The following is a 13416-nucleotide window of genomic DNA, read 5'->3' as shown; positions in this document are numbered from 1 at the left end:
GTTATTTTCCTTTCTGTTTCATCCAACATGACATTTGCACATCATGATGCCATGTTGGATTTGTAGCTTCATATAATTACAGCGGTGAATCTCAACGTTTCTGTGGTAGCATCTACTGTTATTGCACAAGAAACGAAGGTCCTGAAACAACAACATAATGACAAAACAAAATCACAATTTGTAACCAAACGGTTACATTGTATTCTAAGTAGTTCTTGTTGTCATTAGTTCCAGTTAGTCTACGAACTCCAGAGCTGAGGTCTCTGGATCAATATTCGTAACGGAGGCAGTTATTGAAGAATTAACCGTTTCGGTCTGACTTGAAATCAAAATTGAAATAACTCCGTAGGCTCATTTTGGTCCGATTGCCATGAAATTTTCAGGGAAGAAGGTCATCATGTCTATTTTTGTACATGACTTGATTTGACCACAGCCAACCGGCCGGATTTATTAAGGGGGTCCTGGGTGATGCAGTCAAAACGGGCATTTTTTTAAAACCATTGATAAATGAACGAGTGACAGAATTGAGCAAACGTGGTCAATCATCATTAACCAGCATCAGAAGTTAGATTTGATACATTTGAATCACCAGAACATGGTTCCGGATGTTCCAGGAACCTGGTTCCTGGGTATCCCTGGGTGGTGGACACTTTTCATGTGGATACAACCCAGTCTTGCGACATATCAAACTTCATGGTTTTGATGAGAAACCATAGATGAGTTTTGGGAGGTTTTGGACATTGGCCTTATCCGAAGTGTTCCTGGAGTTGTTCTCAAAGAAGTGGATAAATCTCGATTAGCACCGAACCCATCCTGACATATCAAACTCCATGATTTTGAAAAAAGCCACATAGATGAGTTTTGAGAGGTTTTGGACAGTGGCCACGTTCAAGTGTTCCTGGAGCCTGTTCTCTCTAAGAAAGTGGAAAATCGCCTAGCACAAAAACCCATCTTTGACATATCAAACTTCATGGTTTTGGATGAGAATCCTAATAGATGAGTTTTGGGAGGTTTTGGACACAAGCCACATCCGGAAGTGTTCCTGGAGCCTGGCCTTCAAGGAAGTGGATAAATCTCGATTAGCACCGAAACCCATCTTGCGACATATCAAATCCATGTTTTGAAAAAGCTCAATAGATGAGTTTTGAGAGGTTTTGGACAGTATGGCCACGTTCGAAGTGTTCCTGGAGCCTGGTCTTCAAGAAAGTGGACAATCGCCTAGCACCAAAACCCATCTTGCGACATATCAAACTCCATAATTTTGAAAGACAAGCTCATAGATGAGTTTTGAGATATTGGACACATTGCCCACGTCCGAAGTGTTCCTGGAACCTGGTTCCCCTAGGAAGCGGACAAATTCTGATTAGCACGAAACCCATCTTGCGACACATCAAACTCCATGGTTTTGAAAGACAAGCCTAGATGAGTTTTGAGAGGTTTTGACATTGGCCACATCCGAAGTGTTCCTGGAACCTGATTCCCCAAGAAAGTGGACAATCGTATAGTACCAAACCCATCTTGCGATATCAAACTCATGCATTTTGAAAGCCTCAATAGATGGGTTTTGTGGAATTATCACATTTCCAACCGGAGCCTGTCTCTCGAGAAGTGGACAAATTTCGATTAGCACGAAACCCATCTTGCGACATCAAACTCCAATGGTTTGTTAGGGCCCATAGATGGGTTTTTGAGAGGTTTGGACACATTGGCCACTCCTGAAGTGTTCCTGGAGCCTGGTTCCCTGAGAGAAGTGGACAAATTAGCAGAATCTTCGCAATATCAACTCCAGATTTTGAAAGACACGCACAACACATGATTTTTGAGAGGTTTTGGACATTGCCTGTCCGAGTGCCCGAGTGGTTTCTCAGGGAACGGACAATTGATTAAGCCACCATCTTCCATGATTTTAAAGACAAGCTCAATAGATGTTTTTTTTTGACATTGTCTGGAAGTGTTCCGGAAATTGGTTCCCCAAGAAAGTGGATAAGTCTAGCAATAAACTCATCTTATGATATATCAAACTCCATTTTGAAAATAAGACACACATGATTTTGAAGATTTTGACAGTTGATCACGTCGAAGTTTCCGGAACCTGATTCCAAAGAAGTGGACAATCGTTTGCATAAACCATCTTGACCTAGTCAAACTCCATGAGAAAGTGATTATTGGATCACATCCGAGTGTTCTTGAGAGCTTGATTCCTCAGGGGACTTAGAACTTCGATTACAACGAAACCATTTTGTGATAAGTTCAACTCCATGATTTTGAAAGAAAGCACAATACATTGTTTAGATTTTGACACACTGGCCACGTCCGAGTAGTTTAGGAGCCTGGTTCTCTCGAAGGAAGCGGTTATATTAGTCTAAACCATCTTGCGACATATCAAATTCATTATTTTGCTTGACTTTCAAAATCATGGAGTTTGTTACGTCACAAGATGAGTTTCGGTACTAATCTAAATTTATTTACTTCCTGAGGGAACCAGGCTCCCAAGAACACTTCCGGTCGCCAATGCCCAAACTCAAAAAAAATCATGTTTCAATTTGTCTTTCAAAACCATGGAGTTTGATGTGTCGCAAGATGGGTTTTGGTGCTAATCGAAATTTGTCCACTTCCTGAGGAATCAGGTTCCTGAACACTTCCGGACGGAATGTCCAAAACCTCTCAAAACTAATCTATTGAGCTTGTCTTTCAAAACCATGGAGTTTGATGTGTCGCAAGATGGGTTCTGTGCTAATCGACATTTGTCCATCAGGGAACCAGGTTCCTGGGAACACTTCCGGACGTAGCCAGTGTCCAATATCTCTCAAAACTCATCTATTGAGCTTTTTCAAAACCATGGAGTTTGATATGTCGCAAGATGGTTTCGAAAGCACCTTAATGTCCACTTCCCTGAGGGAACCAGGTTCCTGGAACACTTCCGGACGTGGCCAATGTGTCCAATATCTCTCAAAAACTCATCTATTGAGCTTGTCTTTCAAAAATGCGGAGTTTGATATGTCGCAAGATGGGATTTAGTAACCAAATGTCCACTTTGAGGGAATCAGGTTCCTGGAAACTTCCGGATGTGTCCAATATCTCTCAAAAACCCATCTATTGAGCTTGTCTTTCAAAACCATGGAGTTTGATGCTGCAAGATGGGTTTCGGTTAATCGACATTTGTCCACTTTCCTGAGGGAATCAGGTTCCCGGAACACTTCCGATGGGCCAATGTCCAAAACCTTCAAAAACTCATCTATTGAGCTTGTCTTCCAAAATCATGGAGTTTGATATGTCGCAAGATGGGTTTCTGGCAAATCAAAATTTGTCCACTTCCTGAGGGAACCAGGCTCCGGGAACACTTCCGAACGTGGCCACTGTGTCCAAACCCCTCAAAACTCATCTATTGAGCTTTTATTTCAAAATCATGGAGTTTGATATGTCGCAAGATGGGTTTCTGTGCTAATCGAGATTTATCCACTTCCTTGAGGGAACCAGGCCCGAACATCCGGATGGGCCAATGTGTCCAAAACCTCCCAAAACTCATCTATTAGATTCCCATCCAAACCATGAAGTTTGATATGAAAAGACTGGTTGTGTCCACTTGTGTCCACCACCCCAGGGATACCCCAGGACCCAGGTTCCTGGAACATCCGGAACCATGTTCTGTGATTCAAAATCAAATCTAACTCTGATGCTAGTTAATGATGATTGACCACGTTTGCATCAGCATTCTGGTCACTTCGTTCATTTATCAATGGTTTTAAAAATGACCTGTTTTGACTGCATCTGACCCAGGACTTCTTTAATAAATCCGGCCGGATTGGCACATGGTCAAACCGTCATGCCACAAAAATAGACATGATGATGCTTCTTCCTGAAAATTTCATGGCAATCGGACCAAAAATGAGCCTACACGGGATTATTTAAATTTTGATTCTTGGTCAGACCGAAACGGTTAATGTTTGACCCCTTCTTGGTATATGTTCGTATTCCAAGTAGTTATTGTTGTCGGGATCCAGGTAGTCTATGAACTCCATAGATTCTGTTCGGATCAACCTCCGTAATGGAGGTAGTTATTGAATAAAAACGTTGTGCCCTTCTGGTATATGTTTGTATTCCATGTGTTCTTGTTGTTGTCGTGAGTTCCAGGTAGTCTACGAACTCCATGCAGTCAAGATCTTCGGATCAATATCCGTAATGGAGGCAGTTATCGAAGAATAAAAACCTGACTCGAGTCGAGTCAAGTACGAGATATAAGACGACCACACAGTTGTGGTCGAAATACGTATCTGCAAAGATAACGAAAATTAACTGGTGAATTAAATAGAGAGTACTTAATTCGTCTTAGATGGTTGATATATGAGAAAGTTGTTCTGAGAATGTATTTGAGAGTTCGGCGGAGGACCACGGAGGTCCTTCGAGCTAGTAGGGAAAACACCTGTCTAGCGTACTGGTTTCGTGGGATCAAACCCTCACAAGTTCTGTAGATCAATCTCCGTTAATGGAAGCAGTTATCGAAGAATAATCAAGCATTGTGACCCCATCTTGGTATATGTTTGTATTCAAGTAGTTCTTATTGTTGTCTTGAGCTCCATGTAGTCTATGAAATAGAGTCAAGGTAGATGGATCAACCTCCTAATGGAGGCAGTCATTTGAAAATAAACAAGTTGTAAGACCCCTTCTTGGTATATGTTTGTATTTAAGTAGTTATTTTCATTGTCGTGGGCTCCGTATTATTAAGGCAAAATACGTGAATGGAATCCGTATTTTGTGGTCCAAAGACTTACAAACTTATTAACAGGTACTCAAAAATGATTCATAATAAGTCACAGGCAGTGAAAGTTATTTCATGAAAATCTTTATTGTTTGCGGCAAATTGGTCTGAAACGTGATAAAATCGGGTTAGGCAAAATCAGGGTAGATAAAATCTGGGAGTGACAAAATCGGGTCAACTCTCATCTGAGTGAATGTACGCATCTAAGTACAGGCCGTTCGATAACTGCAAAATGTTTACTTTCAGTTATCGAAGCCGTTCGATAGCCTAACGCAATTCTAGACGCCAAACGGTTGTAATCGACGTCAGATGCAATAAAAGTGTCTAAATGTGCAAGGCAATGCAGCTGTCATTGGGTCTGATAACGGTTTAAGTTTAGCGGTCGATAACTGCAAACTGTTGCAACTATCGAATTGCAGTTAAAAAGCATTGTGCAAAATGACTTCAGTTATCGAACGTCTGCTGTAGTTTTTGTTTTGCCATGGAACTAGGTAGTCTATGAACTCCATATAGGAATGATCTGAGATCAACCCACGAACGGAAGGCTATTGTGATATGTTTGCATTTCAAGTAGTTCAAGTTGTTGTCATTAGCTCTGGGCAGTTATTGAAGAATAAACAAGATGTGAAACCTCATCTTGATATATTAGCATTCCAAGTAGTTATTGTTATCTTGTTGTAGGTTCCAACTTCATTCATATCATAATATGAAGTTGCCTATTCTTTGAAAAAAATGTGAATAAATTGGAACGATACAACTTCACCGAGAACGTAAGGGAAAAACGGCTAATATCGCAAAGATCTATGTACCAAATTAAATTAGATTAAGAATATTTCACGGAATCAGTTGATAGCTTTGCGGTTTCGGTAGCACACCAATCGATCGGTGAGCGGACAACTGTCATTTTGTTGATTTACCTTTCTGCGTCGCAGCATGCATGCACAATAAAAATACAGTTGCTTCAGATCGAGTGTGCCCCTGAAAACGCGAGCACTTTGAAACTTGATTCCGTAAGAGTGACTAAGACCTCTAGATATTCGGTAAGCTTGTAGTCTTACTCCATAAATTTAGGATGACCGTTAGTATATGCATGAACGTATTTTATTTATGGACCCCAAAGTCATGTACCAAATTTAAAAAGGCTGATATATCTCTCTGTGTAGATCCTAATGCTTACTTCAGGGTTTTCTTGGATGACATTTGTAATGGTGTATCATTTACTCGTACCATGAAAGGCATGTATAACTATTCAAATAGGCCGAAAGAACTCTGGTTACGCGTGTTTATTTCTCTATGACCCATAGAACATATGCAATGAAAGCGTAGTGTACACAAAGGCTATGTGCCACTTTTTGAAACAACTGAAAGGTATCTGATACTGTGAAGATCCTGAGGCCTATTCTAGCATTTTCTTGGAAGACCATAAACATATGCAATGGATATCCTATTCTATGTACCAAAGGGCATGTACCACTTTTGAAACAAGCCAAAAGATCTCTGGGTACCATGCAGATTTAAAGGCCTATTCCAGGGTTTTTTGGATGACCATTAACCTATGCAAAGGACGCAATCTATTCTATGTACCAAAAAGGATGTAACACTTTTGAAAAATCTGAAAGATCTCTGGTTACGCATGTAGACCTGAAGGCATTTTCCAGGTTTTCTTTGGATGACCATGAACATATGCAATGAAGGCACCAGAGGACTTATCTCGAGAGATTTCTTCGATAGCGCAGAACATATGTAGTGATCACATTTGATTTCAAGATGCGCAAAGAGATGACCACTCTTTGAGAAAGTCCATAGACCCATGGTTACGAGTGTAGACCTTAGGCCTTACTCCAGAGATTTCTTGATGACTCGAAACATATACGGAACGCATTCATGCTAAGTACCACCAAAGAGTACTGTATTTGAATTTGCATAATAGGCCTTTGGTTACGCGAGTAGATCTTTAGGGTTGTACCCAGAGATTTCTCGGATGACTAAGACCTCATTTTAGGATTTTTGCATTACCGAAGCATATACTGTGAACACTTCAATTCTATGAAGCGCAAAGACTTGTAGCATATTTGAAACTGCTGAATGCCTTTGGTTACGCGTAGACTCTAAGCCTTACTTCGAAGATTTCTTGTATAACCATGGGCATAAGCTGTAAACCTTGACAATGGGCAAAAGTATATGAGTTTTCTTCCAAAATTGTCAAAATTATCCAAATCGGTTGAAAATTGTTGAAGATATGAGAATATCAATTTATGGAACACGGGCTCTGCTGGCCATCCACGTGTTTTTTTTTGTTGGCCGCATATGGCTAAGCAAAATAACAGCAATTCCAATTTCGTGTTATTCTTCAATGCCCTCTTACTACAAATTCATACGATGCCATACATGTTGGTCGCTTGCGATAATATCTGATTCTGTGCCAGCATGTTAAAAATGCTCCCTTCCACCTTGAGCTTAGGTTGTTCGTTTCACGATGAAAGCCAACATCAACTAAAGATTTATATAAACCTCGTAATAATCTAAAAGGAAAAAAAACGAATGAAATATTAAAATCATTATTTTATTATACATCTGTTAAGCTTCGTCGAGAATAGCACTATCGGTGAAATGGAGTAATTTGCCAGTTGGAGCCCTTTGCAACCCACCAGAATGATTTCATTGAACCTTCTGTTCAGCAGTTCCTTCGGAAGATACATGGTACTTGTGGTCCAATTACGGCCAATAGCGTCCAAGATTGAAACCATTCACCACGATGAAGCCCTGATAACAACGAGGTTTGTTAGTAAAAGTGTATTTCGTATACAGTTTAATAGCAGCCTTACCTTTTCCCCAGCCTGTCATATCGATGTACGTGTCTTGGAGAGCTGCTGCCAATCGAGATTTTAAATATAAAGGACCATGGATTGCCATCCCACGTCCATTCACTCCCCGCCCATCTGACACGGTATCGGTTATTTGTTTGATTGATTTAAATTTTCAAATGAATAACCCGTGATTAGCAATACGTAACTGGAACGAAGCATACTTGATCCGTTGCCTAATAGAATCTTGTGTGGGGAACTGTTTGATGCAACTTTGATTGTCTTCTCTCCTATTACCACCTGATATTTCTACTTCAACTTGATAAATTGATTTAAAAAGTTTCAAAATCCAGAGTAGCTCCTGTCCACTTTCCGCAAGAGAAATGTATTCCGCTTCTGTAACTTGAAAAGTGCTACACATGACTGCTTTCTCGCTGCCTGCAAGCAATTGGTGCTCCACCAAACAGGAAAATAAAGCCGGTATTAGACTTTTCTGTCGTTCGCATTGCCCTGCCCAATCTGCATCGGCGAAACCAGTCAGTTTGTCATTGGTACTTTCAAGTCGTAGCTTCAGCTTGCATGTCGTATTTAAATAGCGCAACGTACGCTTAGCTTCATTCCAATCTCGCAATAGTTGGACTACTTACTTTTCTTTCCAAGAATCGATGCAGAAATAGCTATATCTGGTCAGAGTATTGACTGCGATGTACAAGCAGACCACCAATCAAACTTTGGTATTTGTCTTTGGATGGTAATTGTTCGCTCCTCCTTCTGCTGAATAAAGCCAGGTTCCATCGGTACTTTCGAAGGTTTTGCATCATTTTAAGCCGAAACGATTCGCTATTTTTCTTTATATATAGTTCTCCTGGCTTCCAATCGAAAAACCTCTTGCAGTGCGCCTGATTTGTATCCCAAGAAAAGTTTCACATCTCCAAGCACCGTCAGAGCTGAATTGTTGTTCGAGGTATGATAGTAGCTCGTCGTATTCTTCTGACTAGGGTAATTAACAGCATATCGTCCACATACAATAGAATGTAACTGGTTTTTTCACCCTCCTGGCGCATATACAAACATGGGTCAGCAATTGATGGTTTGAATCCTATTCGACGAAAAATAGAATCAATCTTCCTATTCCATATCTCCTCGCAGATTGCTTGAGACCGTATATATGCTTTTCTTGAGGCAGCAAACTTGTCCAGTGTTAGTTTCAAAACCTGAGGCTCCTGCATGAAAATCGTCTCATCTAATTCATTCAGCCAGAGATACGCTGTCTTGACATCTACGTGCTTCACCAATAAGTTCTGTCTTCCAGCAACTGCTAATAGTAGCCTGAGAGTAACTTGCTTTACGGTAAATAGGTGCAAACACTTCATCCATAATCACAGCCGTATTTCTGAGTATATCCTTGTGCCACTAAGCGCGCCTTTATAACGTACAACTTCACCCAGATCATTTTCCTTTGTTTTGAAAATCCATTTGCACCCCTACGACTCGTTTTCCAGCTGGCAAGTTCATCATACTCCAAGTCTTGTTACATTTAGTGGAGAATTCATTTCATCCTCCAGTGCAGCTCTCCACTCCCTCCAATGTGGACTGTTCTTAGCTTCCGCGATGGTACGTGGATCTTTTAAATGTGCTGGCTACATGCTGCCGCGTCACGGTATCGAGATGGCAGAATACCTTGTTGCTTCTCAACAAACGCCCCAAACTGCTTTCCGGATTTTCTATTACATCCTCCTGCTCCTCCTGAATATCTCTCTCTGACAGCAGTATCTTCATCTGTTGTATCCTCCATTGTTAATGTATTGTTCCTACTGGAAAAGATCGAAATACTCTTCTTCTAGATCTGATATAACGCTCTGAGATTCTTCTTCAGTATTATCCACATAATTATAATCATTTTGCTCAGGATTTGGTGATTCTTGGAAACTGGTAGTATTCGACAATGACTTCATCTCTCTCATCTATACATATCGTTTCATCCGGGAACAAATCTTACATCACGACTTACTACCAATTTATGAGACTTTGCAGACTCAATTAAACGGTATCCCTTGTGACAGTCCGAGTATCCAACAAAAATCATCTTTTACTGTTTTGGGCTGCAACTTCGTCCTTTTTTCTTTGTGAACAAGAACAAAAGTTGGAGTTCTGAATATTTCCAAATGCGCCAAATCGGGTTTCCTGTTGTTCCAGGAGTTCATATGGTGTTTGACTTATAACAGATGTAGGAAGCAGATTTTGCAAATAGTTGGCTGCAGGTTCACTGCTTCCGCCCAGAATCGTATATGATAGCTTAGCATCCAGGATCATACATCTTGCCATTTCAACCTGTTAACGATCGATTTTTCCGTTCCGCGTACTCTGATTCTGTTGAGAGTGTATGCAGTCGTGAAACTGTTGTTGTATGCCTTCAGATTTGCAAACGATTCCATTTCAAAGCTCTTTTGAATTTCTCTCCCTTGATCGGATCGCAGAATTTTCGGTTTCCTTCCCTAAACGATTCTCCACAGCGCGGACGAATTGCTTGAAATAATCAATAACCTCTGATTTCTGCTTCAAAAATATACCGTCGTGTATCTACACTGAAATCATCTATCAGCTGTTAAGAAATACTTTGGCATCCTCCAGGAGTTTGAGTATTCATTGACAATGCCGTACATACATCGCTGTGTATTAAGTCCAAAATAGCCTTCGATTTACGCTTTGCTTTCACTGGAAACGGCAATCTCGTCATCTTTCCTTCAATAAGGCAACATTCTGCACGTACTTCTGCTTGAATTACAATCACGGATCTGATACCAGATGCAAAACGTTCGTACTTTTCCAGTTTCAGTATGGCCTTGTTGTCTCGATGTCCTAACTTCCTATGCCAACTATGCAGGCAGTCAGACTGATGACAAACCTTCATGGCCTTCGCCGCAGTGTGAATGTTATTCACGTAATATAAAACCGCCTCCTCGATGGTAGCTGTTGCCGCAATCAAACTCCCCTTCTCGATGACACATCCGTCGGTTTCAAAGATAACCTTTTGCCCCTTTGCTTTCGGTGAGCCTCAGAACTCGACATCAGTTGACTTCTAGGTCCGGCATAAACAAAGTTTCGCTTTAACTTTGAGTGAGAGTTTGTGTTTCCTTTTCATCCATCGATTCCATCAAGCATGTCCCAATACCTTTCGATTTGATTTGCTTTCCATCAGCTTAAAAGTCACTTCTACGACAACACTTGAATCAATATCTAGAAACTGGATTCTTCGTTACACATGTGGCAGGATGCACCAGAATCAATTATCCATTGTGGCTTTCTGTATTTGCTACCTCCAGGTCAGATAAAAAATGCAAACTCTTTGCTACTCCTTTCTCTCCGCTACACTTTTGCTTTTTGCAGATTTCTCGATTTCTGGACAAATTTTTTCATTTACTTCCAACCGCTTTTTTGTTGTTCCATCCACTGACGACAATCTTTTGCGCTTGTAGTCCAGGTTTCTGACAGAAAATGACATAATATTGGTTTTCTTCTTAAACCTGTTTCTCAATGCTGATTCTTGCTCCACTTGAGCTTCTTCGTCGAGTAGCTTCATCTACTAGCTTACCAACGCACGAATTCCATCGTTAAATCAGCATCTGGACGACCCTCCAAAGCAGTGATCAGAGTAGCGAACGAATCCCGGTAGACTACTGAGCACAATGTTCACCTTCAGATCCTTACTAAGCTCTTAGAACCAGCGATCGCGAGTTTCTTCGAAATGATCTTCCATCTGGCTAACATAGGTCCCAATATCTTCACCTTCGACGTACTGTATCTGCATTATGTTTTTCTGAGTATCGTAGTTTTGCTTTGTACGTCCCTGCTTCATGAGCGCCACGGATTGATTCCCAAGCTTCCTTTGCGGTCTTCGTCTTCTTAATGAGGATGTACTGTGTAGACTCAACTAGTAAACCGATCGTGGCTCTTGCTCGTTTGTTGTTCTCCGTCATCCCATTCGGCGATATCCGCTTCATTGCCTTGAGCCATCGCTGTCGTAGGTCGCTCAACAGGTCGTGCATACCAGGTTCAACAAACTTCTCATAGCTTCTCGCGGACAAGTAGAAGTTCTACTTCAAACTTCCAGTCAGAATAATTGGTGTCATTCAATTTTCGTACTCCAATTTTCTCCATATTCTTTTTTGCCTGTCAAATTTCTTTCAATGCAGACTTGATGCTTCCAGGCCCATAACCTGATGAGAGTCAGTAAAAAGACGTCTGCTTCGATTGAACGTTAGACAAAGAATGATTTTATTATACTCCATTAATAACTACTAATTAATATCATGGCATGCTACTCTCCGTTGCTACTCATCATTAGTAACCGTTGCGATTACCTGAGAAGCAAACCAGCACGAAGCCGCAGTGTGCACTTATTTTATCTCGAGATGCATAATACCAATCTTGAGGGACAAAATAAAATCAATGAGATTGGAAATATGAGCAACGTATATGCACAACAAGGCGAGTCAATTTTCTTGCGTGTAATCGTGCGGCAGCTTGAACTTTCTCAAAGGTTGCCAAAATCTATTTAACAAGATCTAACCGTTTTCACTCCGCCATGTTAGTGACTTTTACCCTACACGGAAAAACTTGATGAAGATTAATTTAAGGCCGGCGCACAATGGATCCGGAGAGCAATCCGGAAATTTGACAGCTAGTTTGAATACATGCAGTCAAACGTAGCAACGCACAATGCATCCGGAATGAGTTTGCGGATTGTACTAAACGCAAAGTAAACCGCAAACCTGTCCGCACCATTTGAACAATCTCAAACTTTGCGGACAGGGCTTGCGTCAAATAAATAAACAAATCACGAGAAAATAATGATGATGACTTTTCAGGGGAAATTGTAAGGAACTTCCATACGAAATTGCGAGGAATTTGAACGGGAAATGGAAGGAATTTCGTCGGCATTTGTAAGTAATTTCATTAGCATTTGATAGGATTTCCATCGAAAATTGTTAGGAATTTTAGAAAATGTAATGAAATTTCCATAGAAATTATTTAAAATAATACCAATGGCAAATTACAAGTGGATCTCTATTGAAAATAGAAAAGGAATTTTTTAAGCAAAATTAAATGGGATTTTATGGGAATTTATAGGAATTTCCATGAGAAACTGTTATGGGATTTTTCATGAAAAATGGTGGAATGTCCATGGAAAAACTGATGAACAGAGAGGAACTTCCATTAGAAACCATGGAGGATTGTATGGAATTTCCATTGAAATTTCTAGAGGAATTTCTATAAGAAGATTTGAGGGATTTCAATCAGGCAAACTGCTAGTAAAATTCCAGACGAATTTCAATGGGGAATTTCTAAAGATTTTTATGAGAATTCGTAAGGTCGGAGACGAGCCAGCCTCGGGCTGAAAGTCTCCTAATAAAGACAATAAATACAAATAAAAAGAATTTGTAAGGAATATCCATGAGGAACTGTTGGAATATCAACAGTAAATTGTTAAAAGTTTCATAGGGCTATCTAATCTTAATCTAATCTAATCTCATATAACTTGCGCAGCCCATACTTGAAAGCATCCTGGAAATGACGGTTTCTGAATTCCGTCATTTTTCTTTTCATATGGCCAGGCCAACTACGCAGCACATGTACCGTAGATATGACTCCTAGATATTGAGCGACTTCAGGAATACCTCAAAGTCACTTAATAGCTAGGAATCGATGGAAAAGGAAGAAAGCGTGGGCCTCCTGTACCAAACGCCTTCAATAATATAGGAAACCTAATATATAATAAAATCGTGTGCGTGTTTATGTATGATGTATATGAGTGCGTATATATGTATGTGTGTATTTTAGTATGTATGTATGTAT

This window comes from Armigeres subalbatus, chromosome 1, assembly GCF_024139115.2.
Source record: "Armigeres subalbatus isolate Guangzhou_Male chromosome 1, GZ_Asu_2, whole genome shotgun sequence".
In the NCBI taxonomy this organism is placed as follows: domain Eukaryota; kingdom Metazoa; phylum Arthropoda; class Insecta; order Diptera; family Culicidae; genus Armigeres; species Armigeres subalbatus.
Note: the sequence above shows the minus strand (reverse complement) of the source record.